This window comes from Aythya ferina, assembly GCF_964211825.1.
Source record: "Aythya ferina genome assembly, chromosome: 2".
Classification (NCBI taxonomy): domain Eukaryota; kingdom Metazoa; phylum Chordata; class Aves; order Anseriformes; family Anatidae; genus Aythya; species Aythya ferina.
Genome location: NC_140297.1, coordinates 76,883,687 through 76,907,914, shown reverse-complemented (window position 1 = coordinate 76,907,914; position 24,228 = coordinate 76,883,687). Strand labels below are relative to the sequence as shown.

General features: G+C 39.9%; 1 long non-coding RNA gene across 4 annotated transcripts in view; it reads right to left on the bottom strand.

Moving 5' to 3' along the window:
• Positions 1–3,909: 3,909 nt before the first annotated feature.
• Positions 3,910–24,228, bottom strand: part of LOC311430697 — a 104,921-nt gene continuing 84,602 nt past the window's right edge. Inside the window, exons 5-7 of one of the 4 annotated variants that reach the window (XR_014688946.1) lie at positions 21,257–21,339; positions 20,950–21,019; positions 3,910–7,782 (exon numbers count right to left, since the gene is read on the bottom strand). This is a non-coding gene — a long non-coding RNA (uncharacterized lncRNA). Of the gene's footprint in view, positions 7,783–19,970; positions 21,020–21,256; positions 21,340–24,228 lie in introns of those variants that run through there. The other 3 variants (XR_014688945.1, XR_014688948.1, XR_014688947.1) reach the window with 3 other exon arrangements.

The window sequence follows — 24,228 nt, the reverse complement described above, 5'->3', positions numbered from 1 at the left end:
CTCAACAGAGAATTGTGGCTTGAGCTTAGGAGAAAAAAGAGGGTTTATAATCTTTGGAAAAGTGGGCAGGCCACTAGGGAGGACTATAAGGATGTAGCGAGGCTGTGCAGGGACAAAATTAGGAAGGCCAAAGCTCATCTGGAGCTCAATCTGGCTACTGCCGTTAAAGATAACAAAAAACGTTTCTATAAATACATCAACACAAAAAGGAGGACTAAGGAGAATCTCCATCCTTTACTGGATGCGGGGGGAAACTTAGTTACAAGAGATGAGGAAAAGGCGGAGGTGCTCAGTGCCTTCTTTGCCTCAGTCTTTAGCGGCAATACCGGTTGTTCTCTGGATACTCAGTACCCTGAACTGGTGGAAGGGGATGGGGAGCAGGATGTGGCCCTCACTATCCATGAAGAACTGGTTGGTGACCTGCTACGGCACTTGGATGTGCACAAGTCGATGGGGCCGGATGGGATCCACCCAAGGGTACTGAGAGAACTGGCAGAGGAGCTGGCCAAACCACTATCCATCATTTATCAGCAGTCCTGGCGATCGGGGGAGGTCCCAGTTGACTGGCGGCTAGCAAATGTGACGCCCATCTCCAAGAAGGGCCGGAGGGCAGACCCGGGAAACTACAGGCCTGTCAGTTTGACCTCAGTGCCAGGGAAGATCATGGAGCAGATCCTCCTGAGAGTCATCACGCAGCACTTGCAGGGCAAGCAGGCGATCAGGCCCAGTCAGCATGGCTTTATGAAAGGCAGATCCTGCTTGACGAACCTGATCTCCTTCTATGACAAAGTGACGCGCTGGGTGGATGAGGGGAAGGCTGTGGATGTGGTCTACCTTGACTTCAGCAAGGCTTTTGACACCGTCTCCCACAGCATTCTCCTCAAGAAACTGTCTGCTCTTGGCTTGGACTGGCGCACGCTTCGTTGGATTAGAAACTGGCTGGATAGCCGGGCCCAAAGAGTCGTGGTGAATGGAGCCAAGTCCAGTTGGAGGCCAGTCACTAGTGGCGTCCCCCAGGGCTCAGTGCTGGGGCCAGTCCTCTTTAATATCTTCATCGATGATCTGGACGAGGGCATTGAGTGCACCCTCAGTAAGTTTGCAGATGACACCAAGTTAGGTGCGTGTGTCGATCTGCTTGAGGGTAGGAAAGCTCTGCAGGAAGATCTGGATAGGCTGCACCGATGGGCTGAGGTCAACTGCATGAAGTTCAACAAGGCCAAGTGCCGGGTCCTCCACCTGCCGCGCAATAACCCCAAGCAGAGCTACAGGCTGGGAGAGGAATGGTTGGAGAGCTGCCAGGCAGAGAAGGACCTGGGAGTGATGGTGGATAGTCGGCTGAATATGAGCCAGCAGTGTGCTCAGGTGGCCAAGAAGGCCAACGGCATCCTGGCTTGTATCAGGAACGGTGTGACCAGTAGGGCTAGGGAGGTGATCGTCCCCCTGTACTCAGCTCTGGTGAGGCCGCACCTCAAGTACTGTGTTCAGTTTTGGGCCCCTCGCTACAAGAAGGACATCGAGGTGCTTGAGCGGGTGCAGAGAAGGGCGACGAAGCTGGTGAGGGGCCTGGAGAACAAGTCCTACGAGGAGCGGCTGAGGGAGCTGGGCTTGTTCAGCCTGGAGAAGAGGAGGCTCAGGGGCGACCTTATCGCTCTCTATAGGTACCTCAAGGGAGGCTGTAGCGAGGTGGGGGTTGGTCTGTTCTCCCACGTGCCTGGTGGCAGGACAAGGGGGAATGGGCTTAAGTTGAGCCAGGGGAGTTTTAGGTTAGATGTTAGGAAGAACTTCTTCACTGAAAGGGTTGTGAGGCATTGGAACAGGCTGCCTAGGGAAGTGGTGGAGTCACCATCCCTGGTAGTCTTCAAAAGACGTTTAGATGTAGAGCTTAGGGATATGGGTTAGTGGGGACTGCTAGCGTTAGGCCAGAGGTTGGACTCGATGATCTTGAGGTCTCTTCCAACCTAGAAATTCTGTGATTCTGTGATTCTGTGATTCTTTCATATTCATATACACTTGGAAGGAAAAAATACATAATCAAATGACAAATATCGTTTACTGACATTTACAGATATCATCTATCTGGACTTTTGCAAAGCATTTGACACTGTCCCACATGATATCCTTGTTTCTAAATTGGAGACACATGGTTTTGATGGATGGACCACACAGTGTGTAAGGAATTGGCTGGATACTCGCACTCAAAAAGTTGAAGTCAACAGCTCAATATCTAAGTGGAGATCAATACTAAGTGATGTTTCTCAGGTGTTAGTATTGGGAACAGCGCTCTTTGTCAGTGACATGGACAGTGGATTGAGTGCACCCTCAGCTAGTTTGCCAATGACAAGAAGCTGTGTGGTGCTGTTGACATGCTGGAGGGAAGGGATACCATCCAGAGGGGCTTGTACAGGCTTCAGAAGGGGGCCTGTGCAGACCTCGTGAAGTGTAGTGATAAGACAATGAGTTATGTTTTTAGACTGAAAAGGGTAAGATTTAGACTGAAAGGGGTTTAAATTAGATGATAGGAAGAATTCTTTACTATGAGAGTGGTGAGGCAGTGGAACAGGTTGCCCAGAGAAGCAGTGGATGCCCCATCCCTGGACGTGTTCAAGGCCAGGTTGGATGTGCTTTGAGGCAGGGAGGTTGGAACAAGATGATCTTTAAGGACCCTTCCAGCCCAAACCATTCTATGATTATGTGATTCTATGAACACAGCATTAATACAGCAATAATATTTTTTTTTTCACTTAAAATGACACCAATATGAATAAACCTAAAAAAATTCCCTAAAAAAATTCACAGGCCACTGTTCACCACCTGTTGATCAATGCCTATCCCATCCCCAAGCAGTGGTCCTCCCCAACTCCAGCCAGCTACCCCATGTAACTGTTCATGACACCACATGGTATGGAATATCTCTTTGGCCAGTTTGGGTCAGCTGACCTGGTTCTCCAACCAACTCACACCCTCAGACCCCTCACTGGCAGGGTAGTATGAGAAGCTGAGAAGTCCTTAACTTAGCATAAGCACTACTGTGCAACAATTTAAAAATCAACATTAGTCTCATCCTAAACCCTAAGCACCATACCAGCTACTATGAGAAAAATTAACTATGTCCTAGACAAAACCACTACACTACTTTTTTGCATAAAATTGCCCTATTTATTTATTTATTTATTGTGCAACAGTATTATGTAAATGGCTCTTGGACCAAGGGAGTCTCAGCCAAGGATTAAAAATATGCAGTCCTCTCATTTGCTGTTGAACTATCACCAAAGTTTTTCTTTCAGTGAAAGAACCCAACAGCAGCAAAGACATGTGAGGACAAGAAATCAGCAAGGCAGAGATTGAGATAATGGGAAAAAGTAATAACTCGGGAGAGAAAAATGGAAAACTCATGAAGCACTGTCATGAGAGGGCCCATGTAAACTCTGGAGGACACAGTAAACTCATGACAATGTGAGAGAAAAAAAAAATAAAAAAAGGGCATCCAAAGAACAAGTCCAGAAGAAGATAGTAAGGACAAGTATCCTGAAGAAAACAAGGATGAAAGAGGGTCTGTAGTCACATGGAAAACAGGAGAGACAACTTAAGATTAATGAGGAAGCTCTTATTTTTAAAAGTAGTTGCCCGTGCTTACACACACAATGTTACAGTATACAGTTCTTCAACACCCTAGCAAGGTGCTGCTTTCTTTAGTTGAATTAATCAGCTGCATATCATTTCTCCACTATGCTTAAAAATAAAATAAAATAAAATAAAATAATAAAATTAAAAAAATTATCTGATCTATGAATGATTGACTCAGTGAGATGTCACCAACTTTATTGGTGATTTATTTAGTAACTTTCAAGTGTGATTATTTAAGAAGAGTTCAAAGAGCATATTAAAAGTAGTCAATATTTTAATGCCAAAAACAAGCTACCAAATATTTTCATACTAAATGCCAAGCATTCTATGGAGAACATGTAGTGGAGAAGTTTCTTGGCAGGCTTATTCAACCCCTTATTTTATTTTTATCACATTTATGTTTTGGTATTTGTTTTGTGTATTTATTTTATGTATTGGCTTCAGGAGAATCCTCTTTTAATTTGGCTCACAAATGTTATAAATGAAGTCTCATCTCAATCTGAATTTAGTATTATTTATAAAAGGAATATTTATAAATGGTATAAAAGGCAAGTAAACAGCGCTGGGTGTGCGGGGAGTCTATGCTCCACCAACACGCACACATGAACATCAAACATTCTAAATATATAGAACATTGCTTTTACATACTAAACCCGAGTACACCTATGCATATGTACAATCAGAAAAGGTAACAAACAATCCTTTAAGTTCCATGACTTAACGGTCTCCATTTTCCATTCCTTTTGAACAATATGTCTTGCTTTAAGTTGTCAAGCAACTCGGCCTTCAGGCCTTACGTATTGCATTCTTCCTGGGTTGAAGAAAAGTATATCCATCTCCTTTTCAAGGCCAATAGGGCTTAGGTCAAAAGGCACGTCCGGGTCACCAGGGGGCATAACAGCAAAAGCCTTCGATGGAAGTAGCGGTGGGGGGGGGTGCAATGGCATAGATTGTAGCCCTCTGTGGCTCTAAGGCCTCAGAGATTGCTCACCAGGTGCCTAGTAATCCCACTGCAACCTTGTCATTTTTAGTTGCAGAGTCCCACACCTTGACCTCAATTTGGTCCCATGTTTCAGGATCATAAACTGTCCAATTGTTAACAAGGAGAATAAGCTGTAAGGTTACCAGGACAGTCTTTGTTTCTAAGGATGTATGATTCCCCATAATGCGCAGCTGCTTACCAGCGAGGGGCAGTTGTGTGCACGGGTCCGCTTCTCTCAGTTTGAGCTTCTTTCCAGCTCCAGTGCCACCTGTTTCCAGTGACTTTCTGGACGAGCTCCTCTGAGCAGTTTGCTGAGTTTGGCCGAACCCATCTTCATGAGGCAATCAATGTGCCTGTTCTCTTCCTGGTCTCTGTTCTGCTAGCCTGTTCCTTTTCATTCCTTCTTTCTGCTTCTTTATTGATGACATAACTTCATCACATTGTGTTGCCTTTTTCTTTCTTTTATCTTGAGGGCAGGCTCCCCTCTTATACTCTTCACCCCATAGCAGTTCTTTCAAAACAACTTTTAATTGGTCAAACAACTTTGAATATAACAACAACAGCAAACACACAGAAACTTCCATGCCTTAACTGGAGACTGCATGGAGTCTCCTGAATCACCCTTCTTTGTTCCTTCTAAACTCTTTTACATTCCTGATGGCCTCATCCTTAAGAGTCTGATGTTATCATCAACCATGGGGCGTTCTGACCCCCATGGCCACACTCCCAAATCTCCCCCTTCTTTATTAATAATAACCGTCTTCTTGACATGAATATATATACTCCATATATAACACAAAGTAGAAACCAAGGGTCTGAATCTCAGCTGTTGCACTGACTAGTCTTAATACCTCGAGTGACTGTGTATGTGACTTTAAGTTCAAATATATCCTGAATGACCAAATATCTAAATTCTGAGATTTCCTGCCTCCAAACAGACCTGTTTGTGTGATGCAACAAGGTTATGCAGCAGAAAAATACAAGTAAAAGCAGCAGTAACATTGTTCATGACATGATTATTCAAGGCTTTGAAATGTGGGACTCTGCAGTAAGATTTATTCGAACAAACGAGGTAGTTAGAAGGAACTTCTAATAAGCTTCCTGGAATTTAAATTCTTCTTTAGGATCTCTAGATATTTATACCATGAAAACGTTACCCAAATCTTATCTCTCGTTGTCTCATTTGCTAAGCAACATCTCATTCTAATGGGTAACACAATCACAGGTGGCTTCTCTGAGTGTAGCAATGCCTTCAAGTCTGCTTGCTTAGAGATTTTAGTTATTTGGTTAGATAACTAATATGATGAAGTTTTGTGAAATGAATGAAGTCAGTAAGAGACAGAGATGTGTAACACAGCTCAGGGTATAAACTTGGTCCTACTCCTCACTCACTACCTGACTGTGAAGCCCAATAATATAGTACTGTTACAGCTAGTAAGAGGCCACAAGTTCTCTTTGAGCTGGAAAGGCCTCAGTACAGAGGCTTGTCAGATCTGCTCTGACTGAACTTTGCTTGACCTGCCTGTAGCTTTGTTTTATTTGATTTAGCTGTGACAGCAAATTCTCTAATTCACCAAGTGTCTACAGCTAATTTGCTTTACTTTTGTTTATCTTTCTATGCTGCAATTGAAGCATTAAGTAGCAGTAACAAGCAGATATTCTATCTAACAATATTTTGAATGCAACGCTATATTTGGGGATTGAAGTTCATAAAAAATCCATATTGGAAAGAAAATCAGTTCCTCTTTTAAGCTTCCTTGAGGGTTAAAAAAAAATCCCATTTTTAATGGAATATTGGTAATGACAGCACTGTTTACATTAGAAGGTATGGCATTCAATAAAGTATGTATAGCATTTGCAAATGTAAAGCTTTAATTGACACCCTAACAAGTATAAGAGAGACTTGCAAGAAAATTTGAAGTGTTCTTTGAAATGTGTACTGATGGCTACTTATAATTTCCCTGTATTTTTTTTCTCTCAAAAAGTTGTATTTCTCCATTACTCACAGCATCCCTGACAAAGAAATTTATAGGTCCCTTCAAATGGAGTTCCTGGATGTATTTTACAGTTGTCTGACAATTCAGCCTCTGTTATATACTTCAAATACAAAAGCAAATGTAACAAAACTGCAAACCAACATTAATGAATATTTCCCTCTGTTGTGGTTATGCTTATGTTTAGCCTAACTTTGAGGTTGTATATCAGATTTACATCCTCAGTACATGTCCCTTATCATGTATTTTCAGTGTTATGCTTCTGCTTATGGTCAAAAGCCTCCATAAACAACTTCAAATATTTTTATAAAACACACAGATGTACTGTTAGCAGTTTTCAGTTTTTATCTTTAAGATTATTTAGGATGTAAGACAATCTGTTTAACACCTTTGTGAACTATGTTCTAGTTTGGGAAGCCAAATAAAACAACATAAATGAATTTTTCAAAGAAACAAAGAACTGGAGAAAGATAATATTTGCATTCCAAAGTTTCTTGATCTTGCCAGATGAATTTCCCACACAGAAAATAAAAAGAAAATGGGCACAGCAGTTTTACAATTGTCTGTGAAAGTTAATTCTTCCTGTATAAAACAAGGCTAAAAAAAAAAGATGAATGCAGAATGCAGCATTATGTTGAAATAAGTACATACACGTACACATAAGAGGGAGGGGATAAATTAAGGTCAATCACATTGTAAGTGTTGCATTTCTTAATGTATGAGCAATTGCTATCAGAAGAGAAAGACTGGATGCTTTTTGAATTCACTAGACTTTAAAAATAGAAAAATGCAATAAGCAATCCATCTTTACCTTGTTTTTAATACATCAGTAAAATATGAATTAGCATGAATCTTTAATGAGCAACCTACCAGAGTAAAATTTATAGCTGGTAGTAGAGGGACTTGCCAGCCCTGGGAGAGAATGAGAAATGTTTTGTGTCTGGGAAACAGCATGGGATTAGGCTGTAGTGGCACACGTTCTCATTTTTCTTCACCAGCCAGGAGCCAGTAGCACATTGTGCATCCACAAACTGTAGGTAGTGGAATGCACTCCTGCATATGCAGAAGTCTTCATGTGTATGTGTTATTCCAGGACAAAAGTTCTTCTTCCTATAGGGCTGCTCCAAGTGGTCTCACTCTTCATGGATATTTATTATATCAAGTTAACCAATCCCTTACAGTCTGAAAAATGAAAGAAAGAAAAAGAAAGCAAATAATATTCAACAATATTTCATGAGGAAAATATTCATTCTCTGGAGGTCTTTTCCTGCATGCTAGATTTCAAGTGTCTGTAGCAAGTTATAAACATTGTAACTGTCCATAAAACCATAAGAAAATGAGATGTCATTTATAGTGATAAATATTAGTCACACAAATGCAACTGGCTTGCCATTTCATATAGCATATCCACACAGCTTTATCTCATGCAGGTACCATAGTTGCTCTGTAAGCTAGTTAAGGCTGATTTAGATATGCAGTTAAGTGGAGACATCTCAAATATTTGGATTTCATCCCAGTTTACATATAGATATAGTTGGTTGGGTTTTTGTCCAAATATATTTTTGCAGTCTCCAACAGAAACCAGAGTTTTGGAGTTTCTTTTGCAATGAGATTATGAGAGATTAAGTGTTCAGGTGCCACAGTTGCAGCTGCTAGAAACTACACATATAAGCGTCCATGTCTCTGATCGCCACTTTCCTTTTTTCACTTCATATTTTGCTTCATATTATTTTTTCTAGTATGTTATTAATTTTCTACCCAGGCTCAGATTGTTCATCAAAGAAATCCAAGTCAGAAAGAAGTATCTAGGGCTGTGGAGAAGCATTTTTGTCACTACAAATAAACAATGAGAGTGTTTGAATGACATTCTTCTAGGAAAAAAAAAAAATCACCAAAAAATCTCCTTTTTCATCTTGTCTCCATAAGCACTTAAAACATCTCATACTTCGCTGTTGTTTCCACACTTGCGTGTGATATAATGCACCTAGGATGTGGTAGGAGCTAAGAGTTGCATATGAATGTGATTTTTTAGGTTTTGGAAATTCATACATTTTAAGAAGGTTTTAAATGCTCTTTCACTATATATATATTATTTATATATTACATATATGAGGTATACACAAGGTAATATAAAGTCAAAATTTTTTGTTGTTTTTATCATTCAGTGGTAACCACTGAAGTTTATATAATAAAATAATAATGAATAATAAAACAAACAGAGTGGGTACTATTACCAATGAATGCTGGGCAAGGGAAAAAATATATATTGTGAAATATCAGGAGGATATCTGCAAGAAAGGTTAATTCCCTTCAGTATTGCCTGAACCTTGCAAATGAAGATGACTGTGGATGTAGTTACAATACTAGTCATAATGGAAAGCATACCTATTAGATATTTTTAAAACAACATTTACATTTGTTTGTTTTAGTACCTGAAACGTATCAATTTTACTTGACTCCTGTTTTTCTATGTAGTCTACTCAATAACAAGATATGTAAATTTAATGGATTTATAGGTGTGCTGACAGATTACAGGATCATCTAAGTTCCTAGGCATTTAATAATATTCCATGCTATACTAACAACTTTAAACCCCATTTGCTCAAAGGACTCTGACATATGTGTTTTTTGAGTAGTATTGCTGTTCAGAAATGTGATATTATGTGACTATGGAACCATAAATCATTTCTACATTCCTGTCCCCCTTCTTTTCCCACTCAGACATATAAAAGCTGAACAAAATTTCAGAGGAATGATCAGCAGTAGAAACTTGACAATTTATTCATTTTCGATTCCTTCCCAAGATTTCTAATACCTATTATTTGTACAGCAGTTATCTAAAATTATTCCCTTTCCTCTGTTGAACCAAAATTTGGGACATACAAAATTACTGTACCTGACTTTTCAATGGAAAAGAACAAGAAAATAACAATGGAAGGTAAAGTTCAGGAGTGGAGCATTGGATCCAGTTCTGGGCTGCCCATGACAGACATGGACATTCTGTAGTGAATCCAAAAGAGATTTAGACAATTAAGAAACTGGAGTATGCGTCATACATGGAGAGCCTGAAAGAGCTGTAACTGTTCACCCTGCAGAAGAGAAGGCCTCAGGGGATCTTATCAATGTGTATGGTATCCCACCTGATGGGAGGGAGTAAAGAAGATGGAGCAAGTCTCTTCATTATGATGTTCAGTGACAAGAAAAGAGGTGTTGGTCAAAAACTAAAATACAGGAATTTGCATAAAAACAAAGGTTTTTTGTTTGTTTGTTTGTTTTTTACTGTGAAGGATGGACTAAACAATCTCAAAAGAATCTTCCAACATACGTCATTTTCTGAATTTGTGATTCTATGATGAAAATAAACCCAAATCTGGTATCACATACGATTAGTGAAATCTCAGAATTTCATTCAGAACCAAATCATCTGATTTCCAAATAAAATGAAAGCACAATTATTTCCATATATTATAAGTCAAGCTCATGCAGAACAAATATTTACTAAAAATCTTTGACAGATTTTCCAAAATTTGATGGTAAAAAGTACTGTCAAATTATATAAATGTAAATTTGGCTACTTAGGGCTTAAGGTTGAGTTTCTTAATCTCACATGAACTATGAAATATCAGTGTCATATGAACTGAAATATCAGCTTAGAGTTACTCTTTTTTTTTTTTTTTTTTTTTTTTTTTGTCCTAAAATTAAGGTATATGGTAATATTTCCTAGCTTTTTACTGAAACATTTTTCCTGGAGACATATTTAAGTCCTATACTAAAAAAAAAATGTTTTGTGACTCTACATTATTGGTATGTATAAGGCTCATAAAAGGATGCTAGAGAGGAGAGATACTGAGATTTCTTTTTCTGTGGAAAATAAATATAGCACTTGCAGTTCTAAATTACTATAGCTCAAGTAATTTCGCAATACAATGTGGACAGCGGAGTAAAAGAAAATTGGAGAATAAATTATTACAACCCACTAAAAAATATGTTCACAATAAAATGCTTATATTCTGCAAAATTTGTTTTCAACTGATGTTTCATTTTTAGCACCCTCTAAATTATAGATTTCATATATTTGCAATACTTGAATTGTAAATCTTATCCATACTGCGCCCAATAAGAGAGCAAGCTGTTTTATAAATGTTTTTTTTCTTTTTTTCCTTTTTTTTTTTCTTTCCAACTTAGGTAAGGTGCACTGTCAGTCAAGTGTAATTTTATTATTAATTTTTTTTTTTCAATTATAGTAAGGAAATCTAAACTGCAGTGTCTAGTGGGGTTGCTTGACACAGAAGATACACAAAGGTAAACGAGAAAATACAAACAAACAATGAAACATAAAAAAGTTGCTCTGCAGCACTCTTCTTGACAAAGGAACAGATAAGGATTCTCCCAAGAACTAGATTCCAAATTAGATTGGGTTCTTGAATTTCCCAATTTGGCATCTCTGAATCTTATTCAGCTTCATATATAGTAGAACCACAGCATTTCCACAATCAAATCGTCCTTCATAGGACGAGCAGCCAACTTGTTAAATATGTTCATTACCAGCAAATTCTGGCTAGTTTCTTAAGATTACTTCATAATTGATGTATCTATTACTGAAAATTTTGAAAGCAAAATATTTGCTGGGCAAGAGCTGATACTTTGGCATATTTGAAAGTGTTACAGATGCTAAGTACACAACTCTGCTTTGTTGTCTTAAAAGTTAATTTCTTCATACTGTTCTAGTTGTTTGTAATGAGAAATCACACTGTGATAACTGACAATTTTCCTTTTGCTCCTTGCCAAGAAAAGTAGAAAGAGTTGCAACTCTAGGGGCAAACAATTCAATAAGCTCTCAAAAACAAAAACAGACAACCAAACAAAAATAAAAAAATAAAATAAAATAAAAAAAAATAATAATAATAAAAAAAAAAAACTAGGTCACATGAATGGAAGTGTAAGGATCCCAAATCAGAGGAAAGTGCAGAGACAAAAAGCCTCTGGTCAATCCTTCAGAATCTTATTAGGGTTCAAGATTTTGAAAGCTGGAATTACTAAACCTTCAATAATCCCTTATAAAAGAAAACCACCAGGAGATGGGTCTAGCATGATAATGTGTTAGTATCTTTATAACCGTTTAATTTTTGTTTTGTATGCCAATATCATTCATCCATTCCCACCTGTGGGCCTCCTAGATCCTGGATCCATAGTGGAGTGATGAATGTAAGATGGGAATACCGGAGAGGATAAAGTCATGACTACTCTAGAGACAGATGTGCCCTGCAGAAAATGTTCTGCATCTGTGCTCCCCTGAGTTCCACAAAAATGTGATCAAACGCAAGCTGTCCACTGCAACACTTCAGATTGGCCCCAGGAACAGTCTAGCTCTTTGCCTAAGCAAAGATATTCTTCAGCAGGGCAGTACTTAATATATACCAAAACTGTGCCAACGCTTGGTTTACCAGTCTATTATAGTTACCAGTTTAATTATATTCTAGTACCTCGGAATATTTAATTTATTAATACAGACACAGCCGTAGAGCTTAGTTTTAGAGTGCAAGTGCATAACAGGGACACAAATTGACAGAAGACACATTTGTCAACATGTGATTGAACATCAGAACAAAGAATTGAGGGACATTAGAGTCAGATGTAAGGAGCATTAAAGACTGCGTGCAGGGCTTATAAATCACACAAGGCTCAATTAAATTAAAACAATCTGTTTCTTGAAAATGGAAATATAATTAGGTCACCACAGTAACCTGAACTCTCCCTATGCTTCCTTCACAAATGACTTCTTACTGTTGGTTACTGCCCAGAATTAACATTTCAGTTACAACCAGATTATAATCAGACATTAAAATATAAGATTAAATATGTCACATACTGTTCATTTCGATGGAAGAGGCAGAGATGAAGAACTCTTTCATCAAATTACCAACAGTATGCAGTGGTTTTGTGGAGAATTAAAAAACCTCCTCATTTTAGTCATTACATTTAGTCATTTCTCACACAGTAAAATGAGTGCCTGTTCTGCAGCCATCTGAAATAACATATAGTGTCCAAAATCTACCTGTGTAACCTTTTTATCTTAACAAGCTAATCAAAGCATGAAATCATAGGCCAAGTGAGATAAACTTATTAAAAGGTAATCATTTCTTCTTTCATTTATAATGCAAGTACTTACAGTGCTGTGTACATGTATATATCAACTTGCTTCCAATGGACTGCACCTCTTTAACTTACAAATTCAGTATCTTAGGAAAGAAGCTTGTACTGTCAACAATTTTGTTTATCTGTACCAAGATAATTGGTAGAAAGATACCATACTATAGCAATTATACTAGAGAACATTTCATTCTGGAAATCAGCATCTGCATGATCCAGGCCTGACTGTCAAATATACATATCAGCACTCACAAATAAACCAGTTTAATAGCTTTTTTTTTTTTTAATGATAATACATATTCATATCTGAATAAAACATTGATCCCTAAAAATAAAATAACTTAAACAAAAATGCTCAAAATTATGTTCAGTATGGTGGACTAAAACAACACAATGAGAACGTACAAACCTCTCTGACTGCAGGGCAAATGTATTTTCTTCTGATTTATATACATATCTGCAGGAAAGCAAAAAGACTCTACATTCAGGCACAGCATGGATTTTAAAGGTGCTAAGACACCTTAGCTCCCAATTATTTCAGATTCTGTTTTGGATCATCCTGATATATACAAGAAAAAAAGCTTAGTGGCATCCCTACAGTATATTTTTAGAGCTACACACATAATAATTACTCTTAAATTTATTAACAGACTGCGGCAATGTGATGCATGCACACAAAATCTTTTTATGCACAGCATAATGTAGAAGATGATAGGTAAACAGAGGAAGTTCTATACAGTGTATATCCTTCTGAAAATCAAGGGCCTCAAGTGGGATTTTAAATCACAGATTTAAACAAACAGAAAAATAAAACTAGTCAGTCCAAATACATAGGCAATCTTCTTTTTTAATGGATTTTAAGATATATGACACATCAGCTAAAGTGCAAAGAAAATAGCAGACTTCTATTAAGTTCAAATGACTGAGTAATAAGCAACCAGTCAATCATTTAGGTAAGCTATGTAACACTTGATAGAGGTCAGATACATATGGAGCTGTTTTTACGTACTGCCAAATACATTGCTACTTTGGGCAAAATCAGCCAAAGTGTACAAATCATGACCCATTTTAGGCAATGTGACAATAGTATTTAGTTATTTTAGTTCCAGACCACACATATACAAAACCAGCTGCATTTTCCTTCAAACCTATTGCAATTTTTTACACGATAAAAGAACTTCAGTTGTTTATGCTTAAAGAATATCTAGTTAGACGGTATGTATTAGCTAGGTATAGTTGCTTTTTTCTTTTTTTCCAGTATCTGTCTAGAGTTGTGTTCAAGGAAAGCTTTAGATCAAATTAATGTAAAGGGAAAGCTCACCATGAGGTTCAGGTTTATTTCTAATAAATACTTCTAATCTTTAGAAAATAATAAAGTGTTTCTAAATAAACTGCTTCTACTCTTTCCTACTGTGAACAACAGTAGTTGCCAGAGCAATAGCAAAAGTAGAGCAAGAGACACACGGCTCTGAAAAAAACACCAGCTTCCTCAACTGTTTCTGCTGACCTCAGAGAAGAGATGCAGGTTTGTAATGGTAAGATGAATGTCAACAAGAGCTGAAAGCAGCTTCAAAAGAAAGAGTCAAGGAGCAATTCATGGCCCAAATGGTTTGCAATTACTTCTGCTAGTCAACATGTACAGAAAGGTTGCTTGTCAGCTCCCTAGAAATTGCTTCGGTGCTATTCATTTTCTCTCTCCACCTTGTATAACCCATTTTACATTCTTTTCTTCACCTGACACTAGCAGGACAAAGAAGAAGCAAAACAAACTAACAACCCCCCCCCAAAAAAATAAAAAAAATCTTCCTGTTTCTGTCCCTGAAGTGTAAAAGAAATAAAAATAAAAAAATGCCACCACTATTATTTTCTGTTAGACAGCGGAAAGGGAGAGTATGGAAAAGGAAGAATCAGTTTTTTCAACTTGCTACTGTGATGGATATAGGGGTCAATATAATATTTTTGTATTTTAAAACAAAATAAAACCAAGAAGGGTGAGCACACAAAATAAACAACATAAAATAGAGATCAGTAGGTCCAGCATGAAAGACTGATGCTCCAATAATGCAGAAAAGAGCACCAGACACAACAGTGATGGATTAAGCTGAGGAAAAATAAAAATTAAAAAAAGTTTGATAAAATACTTAGGTGTTTTAATGTTTAAGTTAAAGGGAGAAATAGAAGAAAAGAACAAATAATGGAAATGTTATAAAAAGGGAACACGGTGGAGAAAAAAAGCAAAGGCAAGTAAAAAGTGAGTTGCATTTCAGACAGCAAGTAGAGTCAATTGGAATAAACTACTTATGAAGGCTGATCTTAAAATCTAGGCATTTTCCCTATTCCAGTATACAGTTATTACAAGTAGTAGAAAATAGCAGACATCAGTTTTAAGCTAGGATTGGAAAGTTCCTAAAAAAGGCTAAATCTAATGCTGAGGCTGTGACAACTCTGATTATTCATCTTGTGAAATTTTTATTTAAATAAAAAAGGCTGTAGGTTCCATCAGCTGAAATATCAAAGGTGATTTCCACCCATAATTAAAATTATATGTAAATTTGAGCAACTGATGTCATCTACCTGAACTTGTACAAAGCATTTGACACCATACGACACAACATCCTTGACTCCAAATTGTAGAGACATGGATTTAACAGATGGACCATTCAGTGGGTAAGGAATTGGCTAGATGGTTACACTCAGAAGAGTTGCAATCAATGGCTCCATGATGAGGTAGAGACCTGTGATGAGTGGTGTTCCTCAGGGGTCAATATTGGAACTATTTAACATCGTTATCAACAACATGGATAGTAAGATTGAGTGCACCCTCAGCAAATTTGTGGGCAACTCCAAGCTGTATGGTACAGTCAACATGCTGGAGGGTAGTGAAGCCATACGGAGGAACCTTGGTTGCCATCACAGAGACGTGGTGGGACCAGTCTCATGACTGGAGTGCTGCAATGCCTGGCTATAAGCTCTTTAGAAGGGACAGGCAGCACAGAAGGGGTGGTGGTGTGGCTCTCTATATTAGAGAGTCTTTCGAGGTTGTAGAACTCGAGGCTGGGAATGACAAGGTCGAGTCCCTTTGGGTTAGGATCGGCAGGGACAACAAGGCTAGTGTCCTGGTCGGGGTCTGCTATAGACCGCCGAACCAGGATGAGGAGACGGATGAGGAACTCTACAGGCAGCTGACAGAAGTTGCAAAATCGTCAGCTCTTGTACTCGTGGGGGACTTCAACTTCCCTGACATATCCTGGAAGCACAACACAGCCCTGAGAAAGCAGTCTAGGAGGTTTCTGGAGAGCGTGGAAGATGGCTTCCTGACACAGCTGGTTAGTGAACCTACCAGGGGTGATGCCCCGCTAGACCTTCTCTTCACAAACAGAGAAGGACTGGTGGAGGATGTGATTGTCTGGAGCTGTCTTGGGCAGAGTGACCACGAAATGGTGGAGTTCACTATTCTTGGCGAGGCCAGGAAGGGGACCAGTAAAACCGCTGTATTGGACTTTCGGAGGGCTGACTTTGAGCTGCTCAGGACACTAGTTGGTGGAGTCCCTTGGGAGGAGGTTCTGAAGGGCAGAGGGGTCCAGGAAGGCTGGGCGCTCTTCAAGAGGGAAATCTTAATGGCGCAGGAACGGCCTGTCCCCACGTGCCCAAAGACGAGCTGGCGGGGAAGAAGACCAGCCTGGCTCAACAGAGAATTGTGGCTTGAGCTTAGGAGAAAAAAGAGGGTTTATAATCTTTGGAAAAGTGGGCAGGCCACTAGGGAGGACTATAAGGATGTAGCGAGGCTGTGCAGGGACAAAATTAGGAAGGCCAAAGCTCATCTGGAGCTCAATCTGGCTACTGCCGTTAAAGATAACAAAAAACGTTTCTATAAATGCATCAACACAAAAAGGAGGACTAAGGAGAATCTCCATCCTTTACTGGATGCGGGGGGAAACTTAGTTACAAGAGATGAGGAAAAGGTGGAGGTGCTCAGTGCCTTCTTTGCCTCAGTCTTTAGCGGCAATACCGGTTGTTCTCTGGATACTCAGTACCCTGAACTGGTGGAAGGGGATGGGGAGCAGGATGTGGCCCTCACTATCCATGAAGAACTGGTTGGTGACCTGCTACGGCACTTAGATGTGCACAAGTCGATGGGGCCGGATGGGATCCACCCAAGGGTACTGAGAGAACTGGCAGAGGAGCTGGCCAAGCCACTATCCATCATTTATCAGCAGTCCTGGCGATCGGGGGAGGTCCCAGTTGACTGGCGGCTAGCAAATGTGACGCCCATCTCCAAGAAGGGCCGGAGGGCAGACCCGGGAAACTACAGGCCTGTCAGTTTGACCTCAGTGCCAGGGAAGATCATGGAGCAGATCCTCCTGAGAGTCATCACGCAGCACTTGCAGGGCAAGCAGGCGATCAGGCCCAGTCAGCATGGGTTTATGAAAGGCAGATCCTGCTTGACGAACCTGATCTCCTTCTATGACAAAGTGACGCGCTGGGTGGATGAGGGGAAGGCTGTGGATGTGGTCTACCTTGACTTCAGCAAGGCTTTTGACACCGTCTCCCACAGCATTCTCCTCAAGAAACTGTCTGCTCTTGGCTTGGACTGGCGCACGCTTCGTTGGATTAGAAACTGGCTGGATAGCCGGGCCCAAAGAGTCGTGGTGAATGGAGCCAAGTCCAGTTGGAGGCCAGTCACTAGTGGCGTCCCCCAGGGCTCGGTGCTGGGGCCGGTCCTCTTTAATATCTTCATCGATGATCTGGACGAGGGCATTGAGTGCACCCTCAGTAAGTTTGCAGATGACACCAAGTTAGGTGCGTGTGTCGATCTGCTTGAGGGTAGGAAAGCTCTGCAGGACGATCTGGATAGGCTGCACCGATGGGCTGAGGTCAACTGCATGAAGTTCAACAAGGCCAAGTGCCGGGTCCTCCACCTGCCGCGCAATAACCCCAAGCAGAGCTACAGGCTGGGAGAGGAATGGTTGGAGAGCTGCCAGGCAGAGAAGGACCTGGGAGTGATGGTGGATAGTCGGCTGAATATGAGCCAGCAGTGTGCTCAGGTGGCCAAGAAGGCCAACGGCATCCTGGCTTGTATCAGGAACAGTGTGACCAGTAGGGCTAGGGAGGTGATCGTCCCCCTGTACTCAGCTCTGGTGAGGCCGCACCTCAAGTACTGTGTTCAGTTTTGGGCCCCTCGCTACAAGAAGGACATCGAGGTGCTTGAGCGGGTGCAGAGAAGGGCGACGAAGCTGGTGAGGGGCCTGGAGAACAAGTCCTACGAGGAGCGGCTGAGGGAGCTGGGCTTGTTCAGCCTGGAGAAGAGGAGGCTCAGGGGCGACCTTATCGCTCTCTATAGGTACCTCAAGGGAGGCTGTAGCGAGGTGGGGGTTGGTCTGTTCTCCCACGTGCCTGGTGGCAGGACAAGGGGGAATGGGCTTAAGTTGAGCCAGGGGAGTTTTAGGTTAGATGTTAGGAAGAACTTCTTCACTGAAAGGGTTGTGAGGCATTGGAACAGGCTGCCCAGGGAAGTGGTGGAGTCACCATCCCTGGAAGTCTTCAAAAGACGTTTAGATGTAGAGCTTAGGGATATGGTTTAGTGGAGGACTGCTAGCGTTAGGTCAGAGGTTGGACTCGATGATCTTGAGGTCTCTTCCAACCTAGAAATTCTGTGATTCTGTGAACCTAGACAGTCTTGAGGGCTGGGCCCATGCCCACCTCATGAAGTTGGACAAGGCTAAGTGCAAGATCCTGCACCAAAGCAAGCAAGGCCAGAAGGTCAAGGGAGGTGATTCTACTCTACTCTTGCAAGACCCCACATGAAACACTGCATTCAACTTTGGTGCTCCCACCATAAAACATAGAACTGTTAGAGAGAGTCCAGACAAAGGCCACGAAGATGATCAAAGGCTGGAGCACCTCTCCTACAAAGACAGGCTGAGGGAGTTGGAGTTGTTCAGCTTTGAGAAGAGAAGGCTCCAGGGAGACCATATAGTGGCCTTCCAGAACTTTAAGGGGGCCTACAGGAAAGCTGGGGAGGGACTCATTGTCAGGGAGTATAGTGATAGGACAGGAGATAATGATTTTAAACTAAGAGGGTAGATTTAGATTAGACATTAGGAAGAAATTCTTTACTGTGAGAGTCATGAGGCACTGGAAAGTGAGGCACCCAGAGAAGTTGTTAATGCCCCATCTCTGGAAGTATTGGAACTAGATGGTCTCTGAAATTCCTTCCAACCCGAACTATTCTATGACTCTGACATGCAGTTAGTATAATCAGATTGATCCGTTACAAATGAGTACATGGCTAGCTAAAACCAAACAGTTCCTTGACTAGCATTTCACTAGGCAGTATTTATCTTTCTAGCAGTAGCCTGTGGTATCAGGTGAATTATTTTTTGTCACTGTCATTCCTGTCTTCACCATCCCAGAACATATGTTTCTGAGCACTTGCCATTCCCATTTTTCACTCACTTACGCTTCTATTTTTGCTGAGAGGTATTATAGCACTGTCTTCCTATGCCTTACCCTGCCACAGAGAACATTTCTGCCTCTAGTCAATGTCACCTCCTAGTAAAAACAAAACCTTGTGTTCAGCTGTGTCTTTGCAGAACTCTGTAAGTGGCAAGTCAGGCTGGAGATGGTGCTTGTTGAAAAAGCAGGCGAATGGAGCATATGGTTATGCCCAAAAGCAGTGTATAATGGCTTTTTCACTAGTTAATTCAGATCCCTTCAGATCCGTTTGTGCTTGCCTATGAAAATTTATCACTGTGTGCCTTATAGGTGCTGCCACTGATTTCCAAGGTGCTCTGAAATGGCAACAAAGGCTGAAGCAGGGAGTTTAAGCACTCATTACTGCTACAGTACTACTGCTAAATTTCAGTACAATCAACAGAGCAAAATAGTGCAAGACTTCACCGGTTTTGACGATAAAGAACATACTAAATTCCTAGGAACAACTCCAATAAAAATTACTATGACAGCTTTAGAGTAAACATTACTTCCAAATAGCAACTACCAGATCTATTCTGTTTGTCACTGTAAATAGGTTCAATTAAAAAGTTAATTCTATAGGCAGATTATATAAAACAAAGCTCAGGTCATTGATTGGTAAGACTTGGGTTAAACCCTAAGGAAACAGATGTTCACTTATGCTAGTTATTAAAAGCAGGAAAAAAGAAATGAGAATAAAATAGAAGGTATGATAGTACATAACAGGTCACTATCAACAACATATATACTTTTTAAAAATAGTTTTCTTTCTGTGGGTGCAAAGCCTATTTCTTCAATAAAAAATAGCCATAAACAATGGAACCATGGTATCAATATAGAAATATTCATTACATAGGAGAAACTTATACATGTATGTGCTTTCTTGTACATAAGACTAATGCAAATGTCTGAAGTAATGATAGCCTGTTGTGCTTTAGCCCCAGCAGGCAGCTCAGCACCACCCAGCTGCTCACTCATTCTCCCCAGGTAGGAAGGGGGAGAGCATCAGAAAGGTAAAAATGTGAGAACTCATGGGTTGAGATAAAGGCAGCTTACTAGATAAAGCAAAAACTATATGCACAAACAAAGCAAAACAGAAAATTTATTCACTTCCCAACAGCAAGCCGCTGTTCAGCCACATCCAGAAAAGCAGGACTTATCACATTGGGAAGACAAATTCTGAATATCACCCATTCCTCCTTCACCCAGGCTGTTATTGCTGAGCATGATGCCACACATGGCATGAGACATCCCTTTGGCCAGCCTGGACTGTGTCCCCTCCCAGCTCCTGGTGCAGCCCCAGCTTCCTCCTGGCAGAGCAGTATGAGGAGCTGAAAAAGCCTTGTCTCTGTATGAGCTCTGCTTTGAGACAACTAAAACATCACTATGTCGTCACCACTATTTTCACCAAAAATCCAAAACACAGCCATCATACGAGCCTCTGCGAAGAAAACTAACTCTATCCCAGACAAAGACATGACATAGCCTTTTTGAAAATCCACTTGAACTGCCAGAAAAGAAAGCCAATCACAACTGTGCAATCAAATAAATGTGAGCTGCTTTAAATATCTTTGTAGTGATAGCCATAAAGCTTCTAGGCAGTTAGTTGCATTTGCTAATATAGCAAACTCATATTAGTAGATCTTTTGTAATTTGCGAAACCAGTCTCTTGAATCAATTGTTCCAAAGACATAGGTGTTCACAAGGGAATTAATGATGAATTACCTCTGGCATTAGTATCATTTAGCAATCCCAGTAATACTATTTTCACACGTACAATGACTGATTCTTCTTTCTGTAAAAGAGATGACATTAAGGGAAATGACATCATAAAAATAGTTTCTTCGCAGACAATGATTAATTCTTCTTAGGGATTGAGGTTAAACGTTTATTTTGGGACCTCACACTTCCTTTTGTCCAATCAGTAGTGTAGTCACCAGTCTCTTTCTTTCTATCCCTAAGCTTAAGTCATATGTATGTACAACCATAGGCATATTTCTAACTACAGATGATAATGGCATTAGAGACTCACCTGAGGTGGTGTGTGTGAATTGTGCTGCCTGGTGGAGTCAGGTTGAGATCACCAGTTAGGACACTTCAGTAAATTCTGGATTCCTTTGTCAAATTTAAATCAAATGGCAAAACGTTCATTAGTTCCAACTGAGGCAAGATGAGGTCCTCATTTTTTATTTTTATTTTTTGAGAATAGTAAAATCCTTAAGCCAGTTAAAGTCTAACCCCAAAGGTTGCTCAGCATTTGGCTTCTCATTTTATTAACATTCTGTAATAAATGTCCAAGGAAGTATTTATATTTGCCTAAGGTTCACTTTATTTGGAATCCTTTTTCATACTGGAGTTGACCTTCACAAATTCTGCTCCATAAGGAATGACCTTTAGTTTAGTCTCCTGTTTAAAGAAGTGACTATGCTATCTGATGCTTTTGATTCTGCAAGTTGCTAAACCAAAAATATAGCAATAATTTTAAATATCTGCTATAAATATCCCATTTTTTTAGTATTCCAAACAAAATAAAATCTAACATTTCTAAATTTCAAAGTTCCAAAAGTATTTGTTTTCACTGTTTAAATACCCTCAAAGAAAAACAAACAGGAAAAAAAAAAAAAAAAAAAAAAAAAGCTTTTGTTATCCTTAGACATATCTCATGTTTACCAGAAATATGAGCACATTTGGACTGAAGAGTTTCATGAACATAAATTCAACTTAAGCAATTTACTGTTCCATTAAAATGTTAAACGTTTGATAGCATTTCATTATAAACATATTCAGAAGCCAAGGAAATGGAAAAAAATTTACTTTGAGAAATGTGCACATGTTGCTGTTGAGTCAAATGCTGGCACTAGTACCACAAGCACACATTTAGAGCATGTTCTTTAAAAAAAAATCCAATTAGAAATGTTACAGTTCTGTAATAAGAAAAAATAACAGACATATGCTGAACAAAAGTAGTTGTGAGTTGATATAAGGAAAAGCTTTTTCACCCTGTAGACAATGATGAGTTGGAAGAGGTTGCTGAGAGACCAAAGCTTCCATCCTTTTCAATGTTTTCAAGACTCAACCAGAAAAAGTCCTGACCAACCTGGTCTAACCCCTTAGCTGAACCTGCTTTGAGAAGATTTGACTAAAGACCTCCCAAGGTACCTTCCAGACTGAGTTACCCTTTGAATCTATGAAAATTGTTCCTATTACCCAGTTTTGTCTCATGGTGAAAAACCATCATCAAGTATAGAGATTAATTTTATATCTTTACTCAGATGAGGTCTACTCAATAATTAAATATCTTTGCTATAGGAAATTGGTTGGCTACTGCATTACATGTTTCTGCGTATGTATCTTCGTTTGTTAGTATAAATGCATAATAATTTCAGAATGCTTATATTTGAGACTGAAATGAACTAATAGCTTCTCCAAAATATTTTGAAACCATCATTAAAGTAGGACTGACTTTGGCCTTTTCAAGCATTTGCTAGGGGAAATCCCATGGGACAAGGCACTTGAAGGAAAAGGAGCCCAAGATAGCTGGTTAGTGGTCAAGGACTGCTTCTTCTGAGATAAAGAACAGAGCATCCCAACAGGTAGGAAGTCAGGAAAGAGTGCCAGGAGACCTGCATAGTTAAACAAGGAATTGCTGGGCAAACTCAAGTGGAAGAGGAGAGTCTACAGATCATGGAATGAGGGGCTGGCCACTTGGGAAGAATATAAAGCTGTTGTCAGAGAATGCAGGGAGGCAACTAAGAAAGCTAAGGCCTCCCTAGAATTAAACCTTGCAAGAGGGGTCAGGGACAACAGAAAGGGCTTCTTCAAATACACTGCAGATAAAACTAATGCTAGAGGCACTGTAGGCCCACTAATGAATGAGGTGGGTGCCCTGATGACAGAAGATAAAGGGAATGTGGAGTTACTGAATGTCTTCTTTGTCTCTGTCTATAATGCCAGAGGCTCTCCTGATGAGCACAATACCCTTGAGGTTGCAGACAAAAGTCGGAATAAAGAAAGAGTTTGCTTTGGCTGATGAGGGCTGGGTAAAGGACCAGTTAAGCAAGCTGGACCTACTGGTCCATGGAACTTGATGGGATGCATCTGTGGGTGCTGAGGGAGATGGCAGAAGTCATTGATAGGCCACTCTCTATCAGCTTTGGTAAGTCATGAGCACTGGGAGAGGTGCCTGAGGACTGGAGGGAAGCAAATGTAACTCTAGTCTTCAAAAAGGGCAAGAAGGAGGACGCAGTTAAGTATAGGCTGGTCAGCCTCACCTCCATTCCTGGTGAGGTGATGCAACAACTTATCCTTGGCATTGTCTCTAGTCATATCACGAATGAGAAGGTCACTAAGGGCAATCAACATGGCTTCACCAATGGGAAGTCTTGCTTGAACAACCTGATAGCCTACACTACACTCTAAAGTGGAAATTTGTCACTATTTATAAAGGTAGTATTTATATTATTTGTTGACTTACCTCCCAATGCACACACAGACAACAACAACAACAAAACAACTCCCAACAAAGTTTCAAAACATTTGTTACTCTCAAGGAAGTAGAACTATATTTTATTTTTCAAAGCCTTGAATTGTGACCCCTCTGTTGGGACAGCAGTAATAAGTAGTGTAAAAGAAGCTTTATGAATTCATTTGATTTTTTTTTAATCCTTTTGGAGATGTTTCCTTTGGACTTTACCAGTGGGGGAAAAAAAAAAAAAAAAAAAAATCCTTGCAGAATATAAATATGCTATTTGACTTTTGTGTATGTCAGTAAATAAATATATTTTTTTAATCATTGCTGTCAATACCTACAATGTAGCCTTACATATCAAAACCATAAATTTATTAGAATTATTACTATATTTCCCTATAGAAAGACTGAACTATCTTGCCCTGAATGTATAAGCATCCCACAGTTTGAATATACACTTTAAGGATGAATACCACCTGAATATTTTAGACTATGGGATCCAGTGCTATTTTAGTTTTACTGATCTCAAACATGTA